Genomic DNA, 9,326 nt, shown 5'->3' with positions numbered 1-9,326 from the left:
GGTTAATTGGTAGCAGCTTGTTGCTCTAACTGTTATTCAAGAATTTAAGCTTAAGAAGAAAATGTGTGTTTAGATGTGGCCATTGAGTATTTTGATGGTGGCAAATACTGGAATTGGCTCACTCAACATCCATTTATGTAATCTCTCAGGAGCCGATAGCAGACAGGTATAAAGTACTTGTCCCGATTTCTTTGTATCTAGACTTTGGAATATATTTCAGTTTATGGCAATTGGATGCATTTATGCAAGACTGATCAGATAGAGACAGAGTATAGGGTATTCATTTTTCTATCATTGGCCATGGCAGTGGTGGAATGGTTCAGACGCCAGCAAATTTCTTGATTAATCAATTTCTGCAATGATGAGGTAACTTTCTTGATCTGGGCAGAGGCACAACAGATCTGGGTACTGAAAATATTTCCTGGAACCTCAACGTAGTCACCTCTCCATTTCATCAATTATACATGCACCAAATTTTCTGTATTAAGTTCTTTCCTAGCTTAGACAGATTATAATGCATTCTGTTTGCATATCACTGTTTGCATATCACTCTCCAATACAGTCTCTAAATGAAAAATTGCGTAATTTTTATCAGAACAAAAGGGTTCAAACTGTAACAAGAATAGTCAGTCAGTCACCTGACCAAAAAAAAAAAAAAAAGAACATTGGATGTGGAAAATCTTCCATGAACTAACTAACAATGTATTTCCAATCTATTAAGGATAGGCTTAGGTAGGTGAAGATAAAATATATTACAATGTTAAAAGAAAAAGAAAAAGAAAATATATTACATGTTTCTCTAACTCAGCAATGGTAAGTAGAAAATGGAGATAGCATTATTGTAGTTTTTCAATAAAAAAAAATATGGTATTTAAAAAACCTGAAACCATGCTCTGCAAGTGTAGGCAGTGGACACTTGCTAAGCAATTTGCAATCATATCTTTGGGTCTATTTTAGTTATCTATTAATCTTATAAGATTTATAACTGCCACTATGCTATATCTCACCATCAATTAGTAAAATGAACCAGAAAAACTTATGTGATTTATCTACATACATCCTAATTGTCTCAAAAGCACTATGACAAAAGAGATTATATAACATGAAGTGTACAGACAGCAGCAATTGCTAAAATGAAAAAAGCAACATTCAAATATCTGAGCTTTATAGTCAGAAAGACAAAGTGAGGGGCACTTGGGTGGCTCAGTCGGTTGAGCATCCGACTTTGGCTCAGGTCATGATCTCACGGTTCGTAGGTTCCAGCCCCGCATCGGGCTCTGTGCTGATAGCTCAGAGCCCGGATCCTGCTTCCGATTCTGTGTCTCCCTCTCTCTCTGCCCCTCCCCCACTCACACTCTGTGTCTCTCTCCAAAAATAAACAAACATTAAAAAAATTAAAAAAAAAATACAAAGTGAAAATGCAGATATGTTAGTGTAAAGAAGTGTTGAGTTAGCGCCAGCCCCTTCAGACCTCTAGCAATCATAAATATGAGTTTCCTACAGAAAGTATTTTAAAATTCACTTTATAGCTTAATTTACACTTAAGATAGTTAGAAATGTACACATTAAATAGATACAGGTCTCTTGTGATAAGCCATACTTAGAATTGAGAGTCTGTTCTATATCCAGAAAATTGAAGTAGAAGCTTAACATACACAATACATATAGGATTTGTAAAAAAAAATCACAAGAATATGAAAATCACCTTGCAAAGAATAGTCTCATTTATTCTATCAGTCAGTCCAACTAATTGATACTTTGCAAAATATATTCAAATTAGTTTAAACAGTAATGTTAATATGTTTGTTAATATTTTTTATAATACATTAAAATCTTTGACTTTACAAAAACATAATTTGCAATTATACAGAGATTAAAGCACTAGAGATCACTAGAAATTACAAACATGTTATATATCTATGATATACTTATCATACATCTATATATGCAAAATTTGATTCCAGTTTTTCATAGTAGTTATGTTCTATAAAGTTGTTGTGAACACCAAGGTAGGCAATATGAAAGCATTTGAAACACTGTTCCTGGGAAAATAGGGTTAGGTTCATGCTAACAGCTCTGGTTACATTTTCATCAATTAATGAGTGTGTTTCTGTTTAAATAAATCTTATTTAATATATATTGTTGATCCCTACCATTGAACTCACAGCCAGCTGCACTATAACTCATGTGTGAACAAAGTGTATATAACACATGCTTTTTTTTTTTTTTTTTTTCCTGCAAGACATATCACAGCCTTCATGCATTTAGCAACATTTCAGGCACTATACTCAGGGACTACTTAGACAGTGATGAAATCACTAACAAAAAAACAAAAAATAATGTGAGAAATGTGGAACTATATAGATTATGAAAAGGACATTCGTTCAAAGTATGAGAATTGAAACAAGAAGGGACAGCATCACTTTGTTCAACCTCAAGTGGTAATGTGTATTGGGCTACTCAAATTTTTCACTGCTCTGTATATATTCTTGAATGACTGAATAAGTGCCACAAGTATTGATTTAAAGGTTACAAATAAATTTTAGCAAGACACTCACACAAACCACTCTGTATATATGTGTGTGTGTATATATATATATATATGTGTGTGTGTGTGTGTACGTATATATATATATACACACATACGTATATACACGTATATACACATACACACACACGTGTATATATATACACGTACACACACGTGTGTGTATATATATAACTATGTATCCATATATGTATAAATATATGTATACATATTTGCAGCATAAAGTATACAAAATATAACATACAATATACAAAATAATTCTATTAATAATGTTAAATTAATGATACCTAAAAATAGATAAATTGCCAGAAGAAACAAGCTACCATCCATCATTTCAATGAGATTTCAGATCACTTTACTTTGTTGGACTGAAGCAGACAAAAAGGAAAATTAAAAATATGAAATTCTCAAAGAGCGCAATGAGAGTGTAGGTCCATTATTTTCACATTTAAGAAAATACTCAATTTCTTCAAAAATACATGGAACTTTATGAACACTAACCATATAATAAAGTTAGTTTTGATGGATTTTAATTTAAAGAGTCAGGTATAGGCTACATTATCTGTCATGCAATTAAATTAGAAATTGGTAGAAATAATAACAGACCAATAGATTTAGAACTCAAAAAGAAAAGTTCATTTTGGAAATTTAAAATTATTTAGAAATGACAAAAAATATGCCAAAACTTATATAAAACAGTGCAAGTGGTTCTTAGAATATTATTTAAATGCTATTAGAAAACAAAAAAAAACAAAAAATAATTTTTAAAAACCTAAAATGCTCCTTTAATGATTACATGAAAACAATAAAACAATCTCAAAAAAGAAGAAATAAAATAATAAATATAATATGTGTATAGATAAAATGTAAAATAAAGATAATAAAAAAGCAAAATCTTTGAAAAAACTAGTAATATTGGCAATTACTCATGACAAACTGAGGAAAAAAAGGAAATCAAAAATTAAAACTATTAGTGGGGCGCCTGGGTGGCGCAGTCGGTTGAGCGTCCGACTTCAGCCAGGTCACGATCTCGCGGTCCGGGAGTTCGAGCCCCGCGTCGGGCTCTGGGCTGATGGCTCGGAGCCTGGAGCCTGTTTCCGATTCTGTGTCTCCCTCTCTCTCTGCCCCTCCCCCGTTCATGCTCTGTCTCTCTCTGTCTTAAAAATAAATAAACGTTGGAAAAAAAAATTAAAAAAAAAAAATTAAAACTATTAGCAATATAGAAGAGGTAATACCAATACTGAAATATAAAAATTACAAAAATAAAAATGAAAAACTATACCTGAATAGTTGAATACCAAAAATGGACAATTTTCTAGAAAGATACTAATTAAAAAACATTACTCAAGAAGAAATAGGAAATAAGAAGCATCTTTAATCACTAGAGAAGTTTAGACAATAATTAAAAATCTATTCACCAAAGAAAACAGTCCTAGGTTTTTAGGAGATTGATACCAAATATTTAAGTGGAAAAAATTTCAATATTGTAAACATTCTTCCTGAGAAAAACCAAAAAGGGAAAACAGATCTTATGCATTTCATGATACCAACCTAATCAGGGTCACACAATCGGAAAGGCCCCTATTAAAAGAAAAAAAAAATACAATCTATCTCATGAACATGGGTGCAAAAATCCTAAATAAAATGTTACTAAACCAAATTAAGCATATGATCATTTTACTATTTACAGAATTAGTATCCAAAAAAATTCAAAAACATTTTTGATAAAAACTGTTAACAAGTTAGGATGGGAGGAAATTATCCTAACCTGATTAAGGATATCTTTATCTTTTATAGCCCTACAGAAGACATACTTAATAATGAAAAAAGAAGGGTATCTATTAATATTATGCTTGTCCAGCATGCTACTGAAAGTCCTAACTAGTGCTATGGAAAAAAAAAATATATATATATACATGAAAAAGAAAAAAAAACATAGCTTTTATTATTTGAATTGTATAATTATCTAAATAAATAGCTAGGGGCGCCTGAGTGGCTCAGTCGTTAAGCGTCCGCCTTCAGCTCAGGTCACGATCTCGTGGTCCGTGAGTTGAAGCCCCGCGTCGGGCTCTGTGCTGACTGCTCAGAGCCTGGAGCCTGTTTCAGATTCTGTGTCTCCCTCTCTCTCTGACCCTCCCCCGTTCATGCTCTGTCTCTCTCTGTCTCAAAAATAAATAAATGTTAAAAAAAAATTAAAAAATAAATAAATAAATAAATAAATAAATAAATAAATAAATAGCTAAACAGAATCTATAGCAGAATTATTGGAAATTTTAAAAAGTGTAATAATTTCCCTGATTGTAAATTTTAAAATTTCAATTGTGATGCTTTATACGAATAATAATCATTTAAAATGTAAAAAAACAATGTAATACAAAATACTGTTCAGCAGTAAAAATATATAATTAGAATAATTCCAATTAAAAGCATGCATTACTTTTTAGGCATAAATTTTAATGTTTTATTCAAATATATGACATACGATTTCAATAAATGGAAAGGGAAGTTTCCTGGATGGAAATATTTAACCCTACAGAAATGTCATTCTTACAAAATTAATTTATATTTTCAATGCACTTTTCTATTTAAAGTTTCAACAAGGTCCTTCAAAAAACTTGCTAATATAATCCCAAAATCTATAGGGAAGAGCAAAAGACTAAGTATAACTGAAATAATTCTAAACAAAAAAGGGGGGACTAATTATGAGAAAATTCTCCTATCAGATATCAATATCTGTAGAGACCTACTGCATTTAAGGTAGTAAGGTGTTGGCACAGGAAGAGATAAACCAACAATGGAAGACATTATTAGAACCCCTCCCTCAATATTAGTACATATCTAATAGCTTAGTTTATGATAAGGGATTGGGGTAACAGAGGAATTGCATATGAGTGGGGAAAATAATACAGTCTAAAATAAATAATACTAGGAAAGCTTATTATACTTACATTAAGAGATTGATTCTTACTTTAGACTACAAACACACATACAAAATCTCAGCTGCAAATGGAAAATATATCTAAACTTTAAGAATAATATTAAAGTTTCATATAACTTCAATGTAGAGATGTATGGTGACTCAGTATTTGCATCAAATGGTACAATTACTTTGATACCTTTAATTAAATGATGATATATAAGTTAGCTATTAATGTATAACAAACCACCATGAAATTAATGACTTAAAATAACAACCATTTATTTTTGTGCATGAAATACAGAAGGCCAGGAAATTAATCTGGGCAGGTTTGGTGGATTTTGTTTGGGCTTGTTCAGCATCTGTTATAAACTAGTGGCCCTACTGGTGTTTCACTGGTTTGGAATGGCCTTGGTGGAAATGATTGGGCTCTGCCGCATGTGGTTTCTCATCCTTCTATAGACTCACATAAACTTATATTCATGGAGGTAGGTTCCAAAGTCTTTTGAGGTCTATTATTATAACCAACACAGTGTTATTTCCTCCACACTGTATCAGTCAAAACAAGTCACAAAGACAGATATGATTCGAGGAGTAGGAAACTAGACTCTACCTCATGATGTGTGGAGCAGAAACGTAGAAATGTCCAAGAAGGTAGATTCAGAGAAGGGTACAGAATTTTCTTCCACTTTTGTAATGAATATAACTCCAGAGAGTACAATTTTCTCTTCTTTATTTAATTCTTTTTAATTAGAAGTAAGTATAATAGTAGAGATGTTTCTTAGAAGACATCTTTTATCTTTCCAATATTAGGTAGTAATGTAATTTTTTTCTATCATTGATATGGACTAATAATATATTAAAAGGAAGCAAAATAAACTTCTCACCTAAAAAACTTCACTGGATCATCACACTTTCTCACTTCAATTTCCATCTTGCTTTTGTGGAATTTAATGAGAACCATATTATGTGTCTGGTTGTAAACTATCAAATTTATTCTGGTTATACCACGTGAAATACAGATCAATCACAAACCTATGTTTTAAGGGGTGTTTGGTAATATATGCTTTTAAAAACATATACAAATGTATAATTTAGGCAAATACATTTAAGCTTCTGTTTAGATGTATTTCAGTAAACATTTACCTGTTGCCAACAAAAGACACTGAAAGAAGATTAATGTAACTCTTCGGGCAAATATTTCATGGTATTGCTGACCCAAAAAATTAAAAATACAAAAAGTAAATAAAACTTTTTAAAATCTAGTGAAAAATATCATGTTTGCAACAAACATTATGAGAGTATTAGGTGTTTCCTTGAATTGCATTATATTTTACTATAAATGAATTATGAGAAGTTTGAAACATGGTTTATCCTCTGATAAACTTCTCTTTTTTGTATTTTACTATGTCCTTAAGTAACTTAAGTAGAATTAGGAAACAATTTTCAATGAAACAGAAAAGAAATAAAGCAATTTTTGAAATATTATTCATAGCAAGAATTGTTCAAAGGATAAATGTTTCTAATTATTTACTTCAAAATAGGCCAGACATCCAATTCTTTTTTGGTTCTCATAAATTTTGCTACAAATTGATACTAAAAGTATGTAAAATTCCATTTCTCCTGATAATTCATGGTTATTATTACTAAAAATCCACATTAGAAAATTCCTAAAAGTATTTTTAGACAGCAGCATAATAATGAAGTTTCAAAATAGTTACCACTTTATAAAAAAATATTAATTTTGTCTACGAAGGAATTAAAGATTTATGGAATGTTTATAAATGTATGTGCTAAAGTTAGGACATAAATCTCTTGAAATTATACTCTAAAAGTAGCTATATGCTGGCGTGCCTGGGTTGTTCAGTTGGCTAAGTGTCCAACTTCAGCTCAGGTCATGATCTCGCAAGTTCATGAGGTTGAGCCCCACGTCAGACTCTGTGCTGACAGCTCAGAGCCTGGAGCCTGCTTTGGATTCTGTGTGTGTGTGTGTCTCTCTCTCACTCTCTTTCTGCCCCTCCCCCCACTCACGCTCTGTCTCTCGCTCAAAAATAAACATTACAAATTTTTTAAATAAATGAAAGTAGTTATATGCTGAAGAACTGAAATAAACATTTCATGATATAAACAATTATAGATGGAGAGAAGTCTGAAATTATGTGCCAAATGAGTAATGCAAATATTTTAACAGGCTGAAATCCTTAACCAATTTGATTGCCTTGATAAAACATGGCAAAAGGTAAAATGCTAAACAACTTTTAATTAATTATAACTTACAATGAACTTTTATTAACATAATTGCATTTTTTAAAAATCCATGAAATCAGCTTTGAAAAAGAGTAAACCAAAATGTAGAGTTTTTTGTAATTTTTTATTCATTTATTATATCTTTTTAGTAGAGATGAGGTTTATAGCTGGAAAAATGTACAACCTAAGTGTATAATTTGATTAATTTAAATGAATGAATACACTTATGAAACTACTACATCAGTCAAAATATGGCATATTTCCATCACACCAAAAAGGCTCATTTTGTGCCCTCCAGTCAATTCCCATTTCTCTGATTTTTAATATCATTATTTTGACTTCTTGATCTTCATATGAATGGATTATACATTTTAAAGCATGAATTAAATTTATCTGCATATATTGACATTTAAAGATTTTCTCTTTCAAATTGTTTTTTTTTAATTTATTGAGATACAATTGACATATAATATTATGTTAGTTTCAGGTATACAACATAGTGATTTGTCATTTCTATACATTGCAAAATGGTCACCACAGTAAGTCTAGTTACCATCTATCACATTAGAAAGTTAATAAAATATTATTGAATATTCATATGGTATATATTATATCTCCATGACTTATTTATTTGATAGCTGGCAGTTTGAACTTCCTAATCCCCTTCACCCATTCCCTCTGACTCCCCAACTCTGGCAACCACCAATCTGTTCTCTGTATTTATGAGTTTAGGTTTTATTTTATTTATTTATTTACTCATTCATTCATTCATTCATTACACATATAGGTGAAACAATGCAGTATTTGTCTTTCTCTGACTTATTTCACTTAGGACCCTCAAGGTTCATCCATGTTGTCACAAATGGCAAGATTTCATTCTTAATGGCTGAATAATGTTCCAGTGTGTGTGTGTGTGGGGGGGTATCTCACATCTTCTTTATCCATTTATCCATCAGTGAAATGCCAGGTTGTTTTCATATCTGGGCTATTGTAAATAATGTTGCAATGAACACAGGGGTGTATATATCTTTTTGAATTAGTGTTTTTGTTTTCTTTGGATAGATATACGGTAGTGGAATTGCTGGATAATATGGTAGCTCTTAATTTTAATTTTAAGTTTTTTGAGGAACATCCATAGTGTTTTCCATAGTGATTGCACGAATTTACATTACCAAAATTGCACAAGTGTTCCCTTTTCTCCACATCCCTGTCAATACTTGTTTCTTATGTTTTTGATTTTGGCCATTCTGACAAGTGTAAAGTGGTAATCACATCGCGGTTTTAATTAGTGTATCCCCAATGATTAGTGATTTTGAGCATTTTTTCATGTGACTTTTGCCCAACTGCGTATCTTCTTGGGAAAAAAAAATGTCTATTCAGATACTCTGTCCTTTTTCTTAATTAGATTGTTTTTTGTTATTACATTTTATGAGTTCTTTATATATTTTCTGTATTGATCCCTTATCAGATTTACCACTTGTAAATATCTTATTCTATTCAGTAGATTGTCTTTTCATTTTGCTGATGATTTCCTTTACTGTACTGAAGCTTTCTACTTTGACATAGTCCTATTTATTCATTTTTGCTTTTGTTTCCCTTGCCTTTGGAGTCAGA

This window comes from Lynx rufus, unplaced genomic scaffold (genome assembly GCF_022079265.1).
Source record: "Lynx rufus isolate CCGP_SWC_20201006 ecotype Redwood Valley unplaced genomic scaffold, mLynRuf1.p SCAF_3, whole genome shotgun sequence".
NCBI classification, from domain to species: Eukaryota; Metazoa; Chordata; class Mammalia; order Carnivora; family Felidae; genus Lynx; species Lynx rufus.
The sequence above is the reverse complement of the archived record's forward strand: the minus strand, read 5'-3'. Positions refer to the sequence as shown.